Here is an 18,387-nt window from a genome sequence, read left to right on the forward strand (position 1 = left end):
ACGCCTCTACCAGGGACTACCCAGAGACAAATGGAAAATCCAATGCGAGTGAGTGGTGATGCGGGGGAGCCAAGCCTGCTGTTAATAAACCACCTGTCTCCGTACATACTCGTCAACCAAAACAAAAAAGTCATCATCCTTCTCTAGCATTTTTAATTGGAGGACCCCTGTGCAAAGGGAGACCTTACTAAGACAGCTGCTCATGCCCTTACTGAAACCACCATGTTCATTTTTCCCTAAAAAGTGCAACCAAGGTGACTTTTGGCTTTAAATCGTTTTATGACCCTTTGAGATGCCATTGAGACTACAGCTGAGGCCCTTAACAGGACAAAATTAGTAGCAAATATAAATTTAATTTGGTGAACTTAGCATAAAAATAATATGGAAAAATCAACACGGACAGGAAAGCTCTAACATGAAAAATACACTGGAATTAGCAGAGACCTCTGCATCTATACACATTTCTTCTAGCAGATGTCCTGCCTGTCCCACTTTCGGGCGACTACTCTTGGTCAAAATGCTGCATATGTTAAGGAAAGGTGGTCCTCGTTTTGTAACTTTTAGCAGTGTTTATTTTGGGTGAACAAAATTGTCTTCTGTCTTAAGATGTTTAATGATTATTTGAAAGCAACTTGATGAATAGAAGAGCGTGTACTCCCACTTGGGGCAAATGTATTTTTGGAGTGATTCATAATAATTAATCTTTGTCTAAGTGGAATGCATTAATTTCTCCTACTGGTGGTGACTGTACTCCTGTTTCTTTTCCTAAGTTAGATGGTTCTGCTCCAGAGGCATATTTGCTGATTAAATTGGACGCAACCGGGTACTCAGGTTATGTCACTATTATCCAAATGATCTTTTAAAGAACACAGAGTACTTGTTTTTGCAGATATCGTGTGCTCCACATTTAATCACAGACCTTTGTAGCTTGTTATTTCTAGAATTCACATTACTGCATTTTAAAAGCCTCTCTGTCCTTGCCAGTGCTCAGTGACATAAAATAAACCCGCGTATTAAGAAAAAGAAAGAAAAAAAAACCACAAAAACTTGTCAAGTTGCACTGAGGGAACGAAAAGAAAAAGCAAGCATACTTTACGGCGATCGGGAAACACCGTCTGCAGCACGGCTATAAAGGGAAATGTTATAATTTGCTAATATTTTCCATGCAGCCAGAAGTTTATTTTTGAGAGTGCCGTTACCCACGGCGGTACCCCGGTGGCGGGGGGTCCCGGGGCGCGGGTGGGTTGCAGACACACAACGAGGGACGGTTCATCCCCCGGAGAACGCGCGGTGTCAATAAGGCAGCGAGAGGAGGAAGGGGAACAAAGCTGAGGAAGCGATTTCCCGCAGTCGCCTGCTGCTCCTCGGTGGGACCAGCCACCAAACCCCGAGTTTAGCCTCAAGATCGCTTCTCCCGACCCCGCTGTGGGCTGCCCGACATCCCCAGGGTCGCTTGCGGCCGAGCCGCTGTTGCGGAGTGGGGAGCCTGTTGCCATTTTCCTCCTCCTCCTCCTCCTCCTCCTCCTCCCGGGCGCCGGGGACTGCGGCGGGGATGCAGACGGAGCCGGCACAGTCTCTGCGGCCCTCGACGGACTGAAGTGCTCCAAGTTCCTTTTTTAGTAAAATCGCTTTGTCTCGAAAGTGCTGCGGAGCAAAGCCTGCTCGCCCCCGCTGCCCCCCTCCTTGCGCTCGGCGCGGTGGAGATGCCAGGCTGACGTGCCAGAAATATTCCTTATCCCCAGAGACAGAGCATCCCGGGGCCCCACAGTCCATACCCCGGCCCTAACCCCATCCCAGCGCCAGGTCCACCCAGAAAGGGCAGCCTGTCCTCCCTCATTAGGTCTCTCTCTGGTGAGGGCTGGTGGCAGCATTGCTCCTTTCTTCATTTTAAACGTGGCATCTAAGGAACGGACAGAAACCATCAACTCGCTTTTTTTTTTTGGCCTGGGGTAACAAATAACTTGGATGCAGTTGTAAAACACTACACTCAGGGCAGGATTTCACTGGCTGCAGGATGAAAAACTCTGCACAGTGTCATTAATTTCTTCCATACCCAGTTTTGCCTTTTCCATGCTGGTCCTGGGCAGCCTACGCTGCTGCTGCTGAGGCATGGCCGGGGGAAGGAAAATGACACCAAGTGTCGGGCGGGGGACAAGTAGCACTGTCTGTTGCTGAAGTTGGTTGTGCACCATTCCCAGTTCTGATCTCTTCCAATTTCCAAAAAGGCTTTGTCTCTAAGTCTTTACCAGTATTCTACCACAAAAACAAATCCTTTACTTGCCCAGATACCTGCTCCAGGACAGATGACAGCTTGAGGTTGGGGGGACTGGCATCAAGTCGCCCTCAATGGAGGTGCAAAACAAGACAGTGGGCAGAGGGAGAATGAGGAGTAGGTGGGCAGGAGCAGTACAGGAGTCAAGGAGATGCTGGGAGCTAACGAGCTGCTAATGAGGCTGATAAGGAAGGTGTGGAGATGAATGAAGAGAGGAGTAACTAGGAGAGATGACTGGAGGCAAGGTGGCTCACAAGGAACAGTGAGTATGAGGCAGGGAATGGAATTAGGGTGTAGAAGACAAGGTTGGATAAGAGGTGAGTGCAGGTCACTTTGGGCCTGTGGGTAAGAAGGGGCAGATTTCCATTTCCACAGGTTTAATGAACTGATTTGTCGCCTACTGGAGTGTTGTTTTCTCTAGTGCCTGGTGGGACCTCCATGCTCCTGGTTCAGCTCTGAGCTCTGGCAAAGGGTCCCTGTCTCTCCCTCACCTTTCCAGAGACCATTTGCATCTCTGCCAGCATACGGCGCAGGTGCCTGTGCACGCACTGTCTGTGTGGCTGCAGGTATGCTTCTAAGTGTGAGAGAGTGCCTCTGGTTTGGGAGAGTTGTGTGCTGCACAATGATACGCTCCTTGATGACATGACAGAGTACTGCTGGGTATTGAGGCAGACTTTGTCTTTTTTTGTTTTGTTTATTTATTTGGATAGGTCTCCTGCCACTCTGGGTGGCTCTGCTCTAGTGCCAAATCCTGGAAAAGGATTTATCTGTCAAATTCCTCTTCCTACATGATGGGAGGTGAGTCTGGGACGTCAGGGCAAGGCAGGATGATCCCATGATTAAGGTCTCATATATTTGAATGCTGTCCTGATGAACTGGATTCAGTTTCCTCGGTTACCCGAACTAAACTCTTTCAAGATGACTACTTCTGTAGTTTTGGCCAAGGATTGGTTCTTGCAGATGTTGCATAGTCCTGGTTGCAATAGCTATTAATGAGAGTTGAGTTTTGCATGCAGAGTGTAAAGGCCTCTGAGAACCAAGTTTTCCGGATAGTTTGGACACCCCAAAATTAGGAAAAACTTTTTTACTGTATTCTGATTATTTCTCACCCCTCCCCATTCTCACAACACATGATTTAGCTGCAGGAATACTTACGTTGCTTTTGGATGACCCAATAATGAGAACTACAGAAAACCCATGAGGCTATGAACAATTTTGTCTTATGTGCTCAAGTAGCAGACAGCAAGTAAGGCATGGTGCAAAGCAGTAAACAGCAAGTAGAAAACCAAACGTAAAATCATTAAAAAGTACCTTCCGCTCTGTGCAAATGAAGGGCAGAAAATTCTTACGAAAATCTTTGGGAATTTAACTGCTGTTGCTGAACTCCGGTTAGCGTAAAGGTGGTGTTCATATAAGTCCTTGTACTTTCACACAGATGAGATCCCGTTTCAGCCGCTCTACTGACGCTGGATCATATTTATTCTGACACTAGGTGTTGTGTTACACTGAATAAAGCAGTCACTAACTGACAGAGTAACTTCTATTTGCCTTGAGGGATGGTGACATTACCGGGCCCTGTATTAGGGGCTGAAGATGGCTGATCTGTTACTGCATCTCCGGACCCTGCTGGGAACCTGAACTGTTAACCTGAATGCTCATTTTTTATGTGTTTTCCATTGAAATGGTTTAAAAGCATCTCTGTTACTGTGAATTCTTGCTTATTTGTCATAAAGGGGGAAAAACACCAAACGAGAATTAACGAGAGGATTTTCTTTGTGACTTCAGTCCCTCATTAGTAGGTTTATGATCAGGCTTTGGGAAAGCTTTCCTTGAATTATTTTAAGGTTCTAATGATAAAAAACCTCGGGGAGGTCATGCACATGGGGGATTTAATACCCATTCAGAACCATCTGGCTTTAGATTACACACAGGGAAAGAGCAAAATCTGGCAGTAATATTTGTCTCCGTTAACCCAGAATACAGGCTGATATGATTATAGCAGAGAAAATACTCTCACTCTTTCACCAGGAACAGCTCTTAGTAGACCTGAGCTAAATTGGTTTATAAAACCAAAGACTTCTTGAAGTGTCAATCTGCCCTCTCGTTGAGTGCATTTGCTTTGGCTTTTAATATATATTTCATATCTTTTTAATCTTGACAACCAATATGTTAAGGTATAACATATTGCTAGGGTGAAAGACTGTGTTTGCAGCTCCTAACCTACCCTGTGCTTGCAGTCTTAGTAGCGTAAGCATAATGCCAGAGTAGAGCCCGTTCGTGCTTTGCTTCTACCTCTTCTCAAGAGCATCACTGAGATCAAGGAGCCGGTGACATCCTCAGCAAAACTCCCACTGATGTCAGTGGTGACTACGTAACCTCCCCTTAAACCGTTCCTCCAAGACCCCAAATCAGATATGTGCTGCCTGAAGCACACCGACTAGGGAGGGGGTTTGGTGCAAACCCAGTTAAGAGAGTGAAGAACGCTGGGGAGATGGTCACTTCTCAGCCAGATTGGCCGTCTTTCACCTTGACTGCTGGGCAGGCTGTCTTCAGCCTTCTGTGCTGCTCATTACTGCGCGCCTCATTTTCATCTTGTCATTCCCCGTCAACACAATGACTTCTCCAGAGATGGTCTCTCTGCCCTCCAAATTTTCCTCTCCTGCCCCAGCTCAGCGCAGTCAGACAGCTCCTCTCCTTCAGCCGATGTTATGATTCACTTACTATAGGGAAAGCAAAACCATATGGAAGACAAGAAAAGGCCATTTATCTCAAAGTCTATTAAGATGTGAACATCTCAGATTAAGGCTTCAGTTCAGTCAGGCTTTCTTGCACGTGTTGCTGTCATCTCTTTCCACCAGAACAGGGACGGACTCCTGCATCAGCCAAAAGGATCCTCTTAGCTTGTCATCTGGTTTGTACTGAACATGGCTCTGCATACAGAACATTCAAAGGAAAACAGCGTAAAATAATCTTCTTATGGCTTTTCCTTTGTTATGAGAAGCCACCTGTGCCAGTTTTCCCTTTGGAGATTATCTGGTGAAGGAAATTGTTATCATCCCAAGATAGGGCTGTAGCTCAGTAAGTGCATAAAGCCTGGCAAAGGGAAGTTTGTTCTGTGTTCACTAATTAGATGCTTCTCCCTCAGTGGCGATGAGGGGATGATATTACTCAATTAATAATTACTTGAAAGATGGGAGACCAGAGGACGGAGTCCTGGTAATGGCAGCCGTGTGGCCGGTTGAGGGGCAGCAAACACAGCATGTGGCCTGGGACACTGCTCCAAGGTGCCCCGGTGCTTTCTCGGCTGAGGAAGACCTCAAGCGTGTAACCAGGCACTTAACACTCTTTGTCTGATATCATCTCCCTGTATCCTTTCTGCAGTCCCCAGCAACAAAACAAAATGACAGCTCATTTAATTCTTGGTGAAGGCCTCCATCTTTCACACTTCTGGAGAACTAAGAGATAGGGGGTCCTCTGAGACGGATCTCTGCTGGGTGTCCTGCAGTGTCTGCTGGTACGTTTCTGCTTTCTTCTCTGGGGTTGTAACATATTCGCTGACGGATTTATGCTGCAGTTGGAAACCAGAACCCAGGACAGCCTGTTCTCTGGCTTCATGCTATAAACATAAATACACTCTCATAGTCGTTTGTATCTGGTTCTTTCTATCTGCACAAGGATTTTATTATCTCTCTCAAACGGTCCTGAAGGGGAGCAAGAGACCGGCAACAAAAGGAAGTGCTCAAACAGGAACGATAACAAAAAGGAGCAAAGAGCAGGAGGCTGCTTACGAGACCACGCAAGCCAGAGCAGGCAATTACAATTAACGGCAGGTATCAAAGCGGCTGTTGGAAACTGCATGTTTTCCTACGAGGGCTCATCTTCTGTAGGAGCTGCCATCGGATCGCATCAGAGTCACTCTGGTCTGAAGTGCATTTTTAACACGGAGAAAACTTTTTCCTATCTCCGGTTTTCAACTTTGCAGAATGAGTTGCAAAGTTAATGACAGGCCTTTAAATTGACTCGTGTTGTGGAGCAGCGAAGCAAGTAATTTTGGAAAAAAAATGCAAGCAATTATGGTTTAAATAAACCTCTCCCACCGTGTTATAAGAAACTACCTGAGATGAGATTTCAGCAGTGTTAAATTCATCCTCCAAACAAGTTATCCCAGCTCTCCCCTGTGAGAAACCAGGAACCAGAGGGTTTGCGACGGGTGGGAAATGCTGAGTAATTCCAGGCAGGCAGTTCTGAGCTCTCAGCTGCTTTCTCCAAGTCCTCACAAAGTCCTCATATTCAGGTCCTGGTTTAGTTGTTATTTTACCCCTAACACGCTGAGGGTCTTTTGACTACGCAAGACCCGACATGCTCAACTAGATAGAGCTAATACGCGGATGGGCAAGAAGGGCAACAAAAAACCGATTGGAAGGTGCTTACCTGATCATGTGAAGTTTGTGACGACTAGGAAAAGCCCACACTAACCCTCTGCTATCTACCGATGAGAGTAAATGTCTTTCATATCTCGTTGGCCACAGCCATCCTGAAGGATCCAGGGTGCTTTGCCGGCTTTGCTTGCGCAGGCAAAACTATTGCCATCCTTCAATCACTGCGCTTGGAGAACTGCTCCCACTACCACATTTCGAATGATTCCAGCTGTTCGCCACTCCCTCAGAGATACCATCAGAAAGCAGTCGCTTACACTGAGATTACTTTAGTGATATCAAAGGGTGTGGAAGAAGACTGCTAATTAGTAAACCCTCAGGGTACAAATATATAAATAGCCCTGGAGCAGTGAGAGCAGATCCAAATCTGCAATCTAACATTTTCTTGGGATGAAAGTATTACGTGTAGACTGATTCCACTTAGAGAGGAGTGATTGAACTTTCCTGTTGAGCTGAACAGCAGGGCTTGTTTTGATTGATAAAGCTCCTTGTCAGATTGTGCAGCGTATTATCAATTTATCAAGCCACCTGCCAAGCCTGAGCCAGGAGCAGCAGTAGCAAGAACTTAGTCTGGGATGAGCAATCATTATGGAGGGAAATCACTGTATTTTTAATTATTAAAATAAATAAATAAATAAAAGCACCTATCCCAGTTTCCTTTGCCAAATGCTGAAATGCTTTTGGGGTCCAGCCAAAAGGCAAAAATTGTGATAAGCAGCTGAAATTCATCAACTGAGCACTTGCTAGAAAAATAAGCCTGTCTTCCCCAATACGGTCGTGGCAGAGGGGAAACGTCAGGGCTGGGAGAGACGGAAATTGCAGCATTGCCCATTCTCAGGCTCTTTGCGTACTCGGGAGCCACATCCCTCATCTCGCAGCTCCGGTGACCATTCATTCTCCATCTTCCAGCATGACAGCAACTGGCAAACCAGTCAGCTGCTCTTAAATGGCCGTCCTGTGTTTGGATGTAATTTACTGTACTCCTCCACACTTTGCTTTCTGTAGGGATTACTTAAGGGTTGTGGGTTTTTTTTAGTCCTATGCTGTGTCTCTTGAACGCGACACAAACCAGCCGCTTGCAGTGGCTTGACAGCACTATCACCCTGTGATAAACTTAAAGAAGTTGGTTCTAAAGTGAAGGCTGTCTTAAGGGAAGAGGGAGCGGGGGGGCTGGGGGAGAAACACAGGAACTAAACCAAGCTTCCCTTCAAAATACCAGCCCAGCCATAAGCGTGGACTTGCACAGCTGTTCCCAAAGGCGGGATGGGAGCACCGCACGTAAGGAGCGCTTCTGCAGGACCACACAAGTTTACTGCTATTCTTAAATCCTCGCCTCGCAGCTGGGAAACTCCTGCCAAGTTGTTTGAGACAGTGGCACCTGGGAAGTATTATATGAATCTGTATTGCATCATGAGAACCCTATTTGCACTTAATTACACATCTCCCGCCCTCCCCCCAATATAACAAGCGAGACAGATGCTGCATCTACAAAGTGAGAAAGAAACACAGTTTTAAAGTGGAATCTGACAGCCAGAAGACTAAGAACAGGCCTCACACAAGATCCCAGCAATGAAGATCCTGAAAATATCGAACAGTTCAGACCGGTGAATTTTGGTGCTGTCTATAGCAGTCATTCCATGTATCCCAACACAGCTGGGATTCAAACAGGTTGTCTCGCACTCCTGCTTCCTTCTGCTGAAATGTTGGTGGAGGGTCTTGACCTCCCTCCTCTCCCTTGGTCTCCCTCTGTGAGCCAAAAGTCTGGTCGTTATCGTCACAGACCTCCTGCCAGGTGTGTTGTATGGCGCTGATCATAACAGCCTTACCCAGAGCGCGTTAAGTTTCCCTGCAAGGGTTACCCTGCCTCTGTATTTGGAGCAGTGGGTTAACAGGCACCAATTGGGTTAACAGACCTCCTAAGGCAGTCTGCTCTTCCAGGGACGGGCAATGGGGAGGCAGGAAAACCTCACACTGGTTTTGCTGGCCCACAGCACATAATGGCAGCGTCACCGCGTTGTCTTTAACCGGAGCCGATCCCCTGTAAACGGACGCAGCTGGTAGGTGGGCGCAGATCCACCACCGGCTAACACCCAGCTGAGGCCCAGCGTGTTTATTCCCTGGAATGGCTGGAAGACAAGATACTTCTGTTTCACGGGGCAATCCCAGGGTGTACTTACAACAAACGTGCAAACTGGTCTTTCTAAAGTAATTCGTTGGAAGTGTGGGTCTCCAGGAGCATTCCTAACTCGGGCTCATTACTCACGGACTTGCTGTTGTGTGTACTTAGGGGCTTTACCCTTTTATCCCCCCCTCATTTGCAAGTCAAATCCTCTGTCCCCTGCCATGTAATCCAAGACAGGAAATATCTTTTCTGTTTACATCGGGCCATGGTAATGCGGCCACTAATCTGGCACAAGCCTGGGCTGCTGTGAGGGGGTGATCCGCTTCCCACTGCCCTTTTCCCACCCAGCCTCATGGACCTGGGCTTTAATTCTGTAGGTTCTTTAAAGAAGTCCCAGGAGGTAAGATGGAAAAGCATGTTTATCAGCTGTGATATAGTTGAGTGAATAAAGTGAATGGTCCTCTACGTGTAGAAAGTGCAAATTTAGCAAGGGAAATTTCAGTTTACCCGGTTCAACAATTGTGTAGATTGTGATAATTGTCTTGGCTGAGAAGTGGAGTTCCTCCATATTTTATATCCACAGTTCATCTGCAAGGCGGCCACTTCACACAAAGTTTGAGCTACTGCAGATCACACACTGCCTCTACGCAGCTCCTCTGAATGATGGCTTTCAGTACAAAATGGAGGATCTCTTGTGGTTTCACTTTAAAACGTGTCTAATTAAGTCTGTCATTCATTTAGGCACATTCTGGATTTAAAAACAGGAGAAGGAAAATACATGTGAGCAAAGTCACACTTTGACACTCTTCGAAATTTCCAGCACCTTTTCAGATGGTGGGTAAATTCATTCTACAGATGAATCATTAACACTTTTTCATATACTTTCATTTTAATATATATTAAGGCTGCAAGCAAACATTGGGATGCTTAAAAAAAAAAAAAAAAAAACAAAAACCAACCAACAAAAAAACAAGCAAACAAGAAGCCCCAACCAATAGTTTAGCTTTCCTGTTTACTTTGACATGCAGTTTAAGCAAGTTCTTCTAAATACACCAAGGCTCGTTGGTGTCTTGCCTATTTGGCACATTCAGAAAACATACATATCTAGCTTTGCAGCTGAAATGTGAGTCATTATTGCAATTAAAAGGTTTCTATGCTAAGAAACAGTGCCTTTATATAACACAAAGCACTGTTTACAATGCAATGCATATTGGATACTATTAGGTGTAAAAATATTTCTTTTACTACAATTGTAATTGATTTCTTCTCTGTAAAGTTCTAGTAAGTTATCCCACCCTCGCAGTTTTAAATGTGTTTCCATTTTAATGAAGTGGCTGGTTTAATGATGTGTCTGTTTTAATGACGTGTGACTCCCAGTCAGAAAAAGCTACTTTACACAGAGATGAGAAGAGGGCGTTTTTCCTCCCAAATCTTCAGGGCTGTGTCCTGTGACCAAGTTCCCCTGCGAGGCAATAGCTCAGGTTTCCTTCTGTACTGGAAAAAGCACCGTGAAGATGATCTCATGGATATCACTGCTTTTCAGCTCTCTCCACAATACAGTAAACTGGACGGTAGGTGGAAGTTTCCATGATTAAATTCCTTTCAGAATTGGGAAACTGGTATTCATTCACGTTCAAGGCTTTTTAATCTGATCGTGTGTCATCTAGCTATTTAATTATTCAATAAGTTGTGCTGGCCAAGGAACGTAAAGTGGAATTGCGGTGAAATAGCTGTGGTATGAGACGGTCCCTATAATTGATGATGCTTTTCTCAAACTTTCTCACAACTTTTTGGCATTGAATTAATTCTGTTTTTCACATTAACAACCGGGTAGTATTCGGCAGTGCAAGCTCCCTCACCTTTTATTATGGATACTGCTCCTCGTGCCGGGTAGGACCTGCTATACTTCAAAGTGAGTTTAATTCAGCGGCTCCATGGGCAGGGGCTTGTTAGAATGAAGGCTATTTTAGCGGCTTGAACAACAACAACAAAAAAATAATTGAAACTTCATGGAAAACCGTTTGGATCCTGCTGAAGCTGGAAGGCTGGAAGTGTCTGTCTCTGCAGGACTCTGTTGGACGTCACTTCTGGTTACACATGTGCCTAAGTATTTTGTGCAGCCTGGCCCTCAAAGCATGCAGAAACACCCACGCACTTCCAGAGACTATCCAGGGACACGGCCACTTTCCATTCCTCCCCCCAGAGAAACTCGCTTTGCCCTCGCCTCGCTGAGAAGCGTAACCTCAGCAGCAAAGTCAGCTTTGCCTGGTTGACAGGGTAGACATGGTAGAGCTTGCCCAGAGCTTCTGGCGTGGGAGGAACCGCACGCCCAGCAGGGAATATCTGAAGGTGGTGGGTTTTCCTTTGGCTGCAAGGGCACATTTCCCGAGGCAGCTGAAGGATTCCTGGACTCCTGTTTTATTAGTGTTATTCCAGCCAGAGTCTGCAGGCATCTCATCCCAAATCGGCCGCATCTAACCGGAGCAATGCGAGGAGCTTTTTTTAGAGGGTGTACTCATTTCTTAAAGCAAGAATAAAATGTTAACCTCCTCTGATCTAGCAGAAATATCTAGTCGATGTGCATGTGCATGTGTGTAGCTCTAAGAACAGGCAAGAAAATTAACTGTGACTCTTACTCATGCTGCAGGTATGAGGGAGGATGGACAGCAGCTGGCTCCTGCCCCGGATACTCTGATTGAACAACAAAAAGGGTTAGATCAGGGTTTTCCTCGGTTGTGCTCTTTCCAGGTGCCTCAGCAAGAGCTGGCCTGCAGCCCTGCACTGCAGCACGGGCGATGGAGGTGCAGGTTTTGCTGCCCTGTGCAGCTCAGCAAGCTGGGGATGGTCTGCCCGGCCAGCAGGAAAGGAAAAGTCCTACGGCATGGGGTTGTTTGCTGAAAAACCTCATCTCAAAGCAAACCCTGAGTCCTGCTTAAAAAGATATGATTCATCTGCTTGCTTGAATTTGTTCTTTCTATTGTTTCAGACAGATTGCCTGTGCCCTCGGGCATGCAGCCGATGCCTGGAAGGAAGGATGCACCAAAGGATTGCCCAAAGCCCTGGTTTGCTTCGTGTGCGGCATGCTTGCTTCTGCATGGCATTCAACTGATGCAGCGCTTCCAGCCTGGCCCGAAAACTCCAGTCTCCATTGCTGGGTGGTTTTGCTGAAGCAGATGACAGGGAGAAGCCGCCCTGTGTGCCAAGCCAGCGGTGTCGCTCCGCAGTGGCAGTGCCAGTGGTGGCACCGGCAGTAGGAGGCATCGCGCTGTGCCCAGCCCCAGCATCTGCCACGCTTTACCAGGAGCCAGTGGAGCCTGGTCTGGCCACAAAAACACTTGGCCTTGAGCATTTCCAGGGAGGACTCTGTGTACCAACGCAGTTTCTGCCTGCCAGTGTAATCTGTAGGTTGATGGCTCCAGCCTACATTGAGTTGAAGAGGGTTTTGTCTAAAGTTTATGTCAATTTTTTGACAATATCTGATTGAAGCTTCCTTTATTCATTTGAAAGAAAAGAAAAATGTATGCATTGAAAGATGCAAAAGACATTCAAGAAACGCACAGATCATTGTTTCAGGCAGGCTGAGTGGTGGGACAGAGTTAAATAGTTGATAGCATCTGATTTGATTTTTGAGTGGTTTTAAATTGTATAGTTACACCAAGCAATTTTGAGTAAAGAAAGCTTTCATAGGTAGCTTCCAATTTAATCCTTTGTTTACTCAATCAGTGTTGCTATGCTCTGCCAAACATCAGTGCAGTTGTGTGGCTACAGCTAGATGCTTAGCTAGATGAATTAATGCGTTCTCATAATGCTGCAAAAAATATATGTAAATAAATAGATTCAGGGACAATTTGGCCAACAAGAATCGACAGCACAGAGGGGATTCTGTAGTCATCTCAAAGTCTACGCTGATGTTTTTAAAATGACCTATGAATGTCTCTTTAGTTTGATAAGAGTCTAGAGGGATTTTCAATATGATAGATTTGGGTTATCAAATTACTGTTGGAAATGTGGAACTGACCTCCAGTGGCAAATATTTCTGTGAAAACATTGGCAAACATTTCCTGTGGTGAACTTTCCTCTATTGTTTCTTTTCTAAAATCAAAATAAACAATAGAATTATATTGGATGAGGCAAGAAAGCAAAATAAGCATATTCCGTTGCATTTTCTGATAAGCAATACATTCTAACCGCTAATAAATGTTGGACACATCTACTTTTAGCAGATACTCTAAGTCCAAGATGCCTTTGAACTTGCACGTAAACCGGGATGAAATTACCACCCCTTTTCTGCTGATTTTGACTAGAGCCGGTGAGAAACATCGCCCTGTACCAACGTTTCATTGTGCAATGCTGCCTGACGGGAACGCGTCGGATTCAATAACACTGTGGTGGGAAGAGGTTCCTGGGGAGGGACTTTCGGCTCAGGAAGGTGGGGTGAGTGGCAGGGGGGTGATGCGGGATATGGGCACCCAGAGCTTCCCCGAAACACCCCTAGTTCGGAAACCTACACGGGGGTTTCCATCTCCCGGCTGTCGTCCTGGCAACCAGATTATACTGGCAGGAGCTCTAATCTGGTGAATGCTTCACTGTTTATACAAATTAAGCAGTTCCAGCAGAAGGGAGCCAAAAAAAAGAAAAAAAGCAGCTTGTATGAGCAGAAAAAGGACTGGAACCTGGGCCGGCCTCTTGCACTGAGATGAGTACTTGCATGTGTATTTTTAAATGAAAAAGGCAGTTTTGATTTTGACCATTAATAAGCCCAGCCTATACAGTTCAGATGATGGGTTTCTCAGTACTTTCAGGCTCTTTGTGGAGTATTCTGATTCAGACCTTTAGTAATGGCCTCAAAATTGAAGGTATTTTCCTTATGACCTTATGACATGTCCAGATTCAGGGCATTAGAATAAAATCTTTACAGAGCCTGTTGCCCTAGTGCATGCGACATTTATTTGACATTAATACCCTGCAACCAGATCCCCATCTGAAAAGCTGTCTGTCTCCAGCAGTGGTTAGCCTCTCCAGCACCTCCACCTTGTGCTGGAGAAACCCAGTCCGATTATTGATCCTGCAACCATCTCTGGATCCCCTGGGTATCCTTCAAGGCAAAATCCTGTATCTGGCATTTTTTCCTGGGCAGAAGAGCTCCAAGGTCCAGTTCCTTAAATCCAAAACTTTGTGCTAGTGTAGTTACATGCCCCCACGTCATTTTGTGAGAGCTCGTTAACGCAAAAAGAAAAGAAAAAAATGTGATAAAAAACCAAGGGACACCAGAATAGCAGAGATATGTTTTAAGCACAGGAAATGTTATTTTTAAACAGCTTGCGGGGGTTAAATCAACAAAATCCTAAACTCCTCCCTGTGGACCCCATTCCCATCTCCTTGGAAGCGCAAGGTCCGGACAGTGTCCCCAGGCCGGATGGCACATCCCGCATTCTGAGCCGGGACTCCTCGGATGGACGTGCCTCTGGAATGGCCCCTTTTCACACGTGGTTTCTGGTGTTGCGGCTCGGTCCAAGTCATCCAGCAGCAGTCTTTCCACTGGGTATCAGGCTCTGCAAAAACCCCTCGTTGATATTTCACGCTAGCACATTGAAAGAAAAGTGGGACGCCAGATAATGAAATGCAGATTATAATGCAAAACAACAATTATAATGCAAAATAACAACTACAATGTAAAATAAAGCTTGGGGAAACATCAAGGTCTACAAACCAAAACTAAGATCACTGTTATTTGTACTATATTTCCTCATAGTGGGAATTGTTGAGATAATTCTAAAAACATAAGAATAAAATGTGACCCAGGTCAGATCCCTGAATCCTGATGTTCCCGGTGCCTGGGAAGCAGAATTGCCTCTCTGTCATGCACCCAAAGTCCATTTCTTTGCAGCAAGGTAATCAGCAGTTTTGGGATCATGAATTAAAGCCGAAACAAAGTACTACCGTTCCGCAGATGCAAGCAGAATATACTGATACGTACGGGGCACTATGTTTTACAGTCCCTTAACGCCTTTCTGCTCACCGCAGGAAAACACGCAATTTGCTCATTGTTTTTGCCATGGGCTCCATAGCATTAAGAGGAGTGATCGCTGATAAAACGGTAATAACTAGGGAAGAGTGCAACTCCGCTCTCTCGCTTCAGCTTGCCAAGATTTGGGGAGCTGACTAAGCACTGTCCGGGCTAGGAGTGGACCGAGAGCAGATCTGGTTATCTTATATATTGAGTGGAAATACCCCATGGGGAACTGCAATCTGAAACTAGCTCGAGCGGTTTGGCACATAATGTGATATAACCTTCACATCAATAGCATCACCCATGAGATGCAAAACAAAGGCCATGCTATTGTATAAAATCTTTCTTCCCTCTGGGCAGAAATGGATCTTGCTTCCTCGCCGCTTGCCAGCTACCCAAGTTGTTTAGTAATTGTTTAACTTCATGCTGATGAATGAATGGTAAAACTGAACCAGAGCTGCAGAACACAGTTCAAACAGCAAGATAAAAAGGATGGATAATGCATGGATAGCAGTGTCCAGAAGTGAAATGTGAAAAAGGCTGATAAATGAGAACTAAGTTTCTAAATGACAAGAAAGCAACACATGGTACGGATAAAAACTGAAGTGAAACATAGTGGGTAGCACCATGTGGTCTTGCTTGCCACATGTTGCTGATTTTCTGGAGATTTGAGGGCAAATTTTTCAGGTTTGCCATTCTGCGTCACTGGTGCAAGTATTACCCTTTCTGCTCCGGAGCCAGCCTAGAGCTCCGACTTTTTGGCCACACCACCAGCCTCACCAGAGATCGGTCAGCCCTTTGTGGCATGCACGGGTTGGGCTTTATAAAGTTAGTGGGATTTTCAGGATTTTTCCTAACCTCTTCTATTATTCTTCTACTGAAGTTTAAATTTTGCTTGAATTTACTGGAAGTCCTTACCAGTTTTGATCTGGATTAATTTTCTTCTTAATAGGGAGGACTAAAGGGAGTTAGCACCTATGTAGGAAGGAGGGCTGACTGCAGGGGGACACAGGAGTCTGCTGGGTTCGAGACATGCTCTATAAGGGATGGTGGAAAGAAACTTTTCTCTTTTAAGAATAGTGTCTTTAAAACACTGAAAAGCGCAATAATGTTCTGCTCTGTGTATTTCTGGGCCTGGTAGCAGCGGAAGGTGAGGACCTGTTGGCTCGTAGTTGTGACGAGCGATGTAATGCATTAGGTCTTTTTGTCCTGCAGAGAAGCAAATTGGGTCATTTTATGCCCGGATGAAGCCATGGTTGTCCACGTGGCACAGCAGCTTCTTCTGTAGGCAGTGCCGTGGTTGTCAGTGGGACTGCCTGTTGGGCATGGGATGATTCAAAATGATCTGTAATAAGCAGTAATTCAGAGACCTGGGGACATTTCTATGTTGTATCATGTTTCACTGAGTCCCACATTCAGAGTTTAAAGACTAGAGGGGACTGTTAGATCATCCACACGAGCCCCGTTGTACCTCAGGCTGTTTAACCTCACCCATCCATCCTTGTGTGAAGCAGGAAACCTGTATTTGGCTTGCACATGTCTTCCAGGAAGGCATCCAGTCTGGATTTAAAGATACCAGGAGACAGATGATCCATCACTTCATTGGGTAGTTCATTTCAAAGGTTAATCCTCCTCACTCTGAAAACGCAATGACTTATTTCTCATCTGAATTTGTCTGGCTTCAGTCCCTACACAGTCATTCTTGCCGTCTTCCCTCATTATTAAACAGCCTTTACGTGCTTCATACTTTCTCCCCAAAGTTTCTGCTGCCCTATAGTCCCAGCATTTCTAAATCTTCTTCAAAAGAAGAAGCTCTGTAAGTGCATGCTGAGCAAGCGCCTCCTTAGCACCCAGGTCACTGCGCCCTCCTCTCCAGTAAAACACCTCCTGCCTTTCTACGTCCTTCAGAAGTCAAACACCAGCATTGTCCATGGCACTGCAGCACTGTCCTCGCTCCTCTCACATACCCAGGAAAGCCTGTCCCCTCCTGGCAGGGCTTCTTGGGGCCACGCAAGACCCTTTTTGCTGCAGCATCCCTCTGGAGGTGCAGGACACCCAGTCCCCACTCCTAGCTGTCTGCGTTGGGTTTGGCCATAGCAAAACTCATTTTATCTCATCAAAGCAAGTAATCTCAGTGCCAGACTGCTCTCTCCATGTCTACCATGCTGTGAATTCTGAATTCTTGGTTTGGACCCAGATGTTATCAGTGATATTTTTTTCCTCTAATCAGAAGTTTCTAATCAGCTTCCTCATAATTTTTTTTTTTTTTGTAATCAGGAGCTGCAGTAAAACAATATGCTGTGGGTGTTTAGAAAATATTCTTTTAGTAACAGGAAAGAACTTGGAAACCTGGAGCCAAGAGAGTTCTTGGTATTTTTTTTCTTTTAGTTTTGTCCTTATTTTGACAGTTACGTCTCTATCTGCTCCATAGGCTGTTGCACGGAGAGCAGCTCCACCCCGATCTGGGGTTGCTTCTGAGGTTACAAAAATTTACTCACCGATTCACTCTATGCACTGTAGCTTTTGTGAAATGGATTCATTTAGAAGTTTAATTACTGGAGATTAAATATATGACAGTAGAGGTAGACTGGAACATAATACTGATGCTCAGCCAACCTTGAACCTGCATATTTGACTTGCTCAGCAAAACCCCATCAGATTTGTAGAACCACCAGATTTACCTATGTACATTTTCAGGTTGGCGTTTGTGGGAGCTGGCTTTTTCTTCTGTGATTTACGTGATGTTGGAGGATTATGTTAAAAGTACTTAAGTCTGCATTTCTTTCTCTCGACCTTGAAAAAGTGCCCAGCTATGGATTAAAGAAAGCTAATACTACATACACAGTGGCCCTTTATACAATTTTTTGCAAGATGCTTTTACAGTTTTATTTTGCCAACAAAGGCATAACACACATGGGCCAAAGACCACTTTCAGCTTTATTATGTCATAAAAAATTATGATAGTTGATGGAGAAGGACAGAAATATGTAATTTAAATAAATAAAGTAAAATAAGAAAAGCAAACAGAAAAAGATGGAGCCAAGAAAATCCCAGAAGGCAGAAATGAAAGCTGTAAAATGATAAAAGAGGTTTCAAACTATTTTAATTACATTTTGTAATAAGCTCAAGAAATGACCCATATTGATTATGAGGAAGCAATCTGTGACAACCCAGGCACTCTTTGTTTTCCCCGGGCTGAGAGCGACTGTGGATGGATCTCACCCATCCTCTTGCGTGACTGCTGGTTTGCTCTGAGAGCTCATGTCCCGGCCACTGGCCACTTCCCACCTGGGAACATTTTACACATGTCCATACTTTCTCCCTGAGATAAGGATTCAGTGCGTGAGTGGATTTGCAAACCAATATCCACCTGCGTCTGCTACGGAGGCTGGGAAGAGTGTGTGTGGCTGACCCTGCTCTCCCAGGGCGCAGAAGGGACGGGGCAGCTCCTTGCCCCATGCATCTCTTGAGTCTGATGGAGCCGGAAGGGCTCCAAAGCCACATTTGGAAACCCCTCCCCTTGGGATCATAGAGTGACACCATGAGG

The sequence above is a fragment of the Chroicocephalus ridibundus genome, chromosome 10 (assembly GCF_963924245.1).
Source record: "Chroicocephalus ridibundus chromosome 10, bChrRid1.1, whole genome shotgun sequence".
NCBI classification, from domain to species: domain Eukaryota; kingdom Metazoa; phylum Chordata; class Aves; order Charadriiformes; family Laridae; genus Chroicocephalus; species Chroicocephalus ridibundus.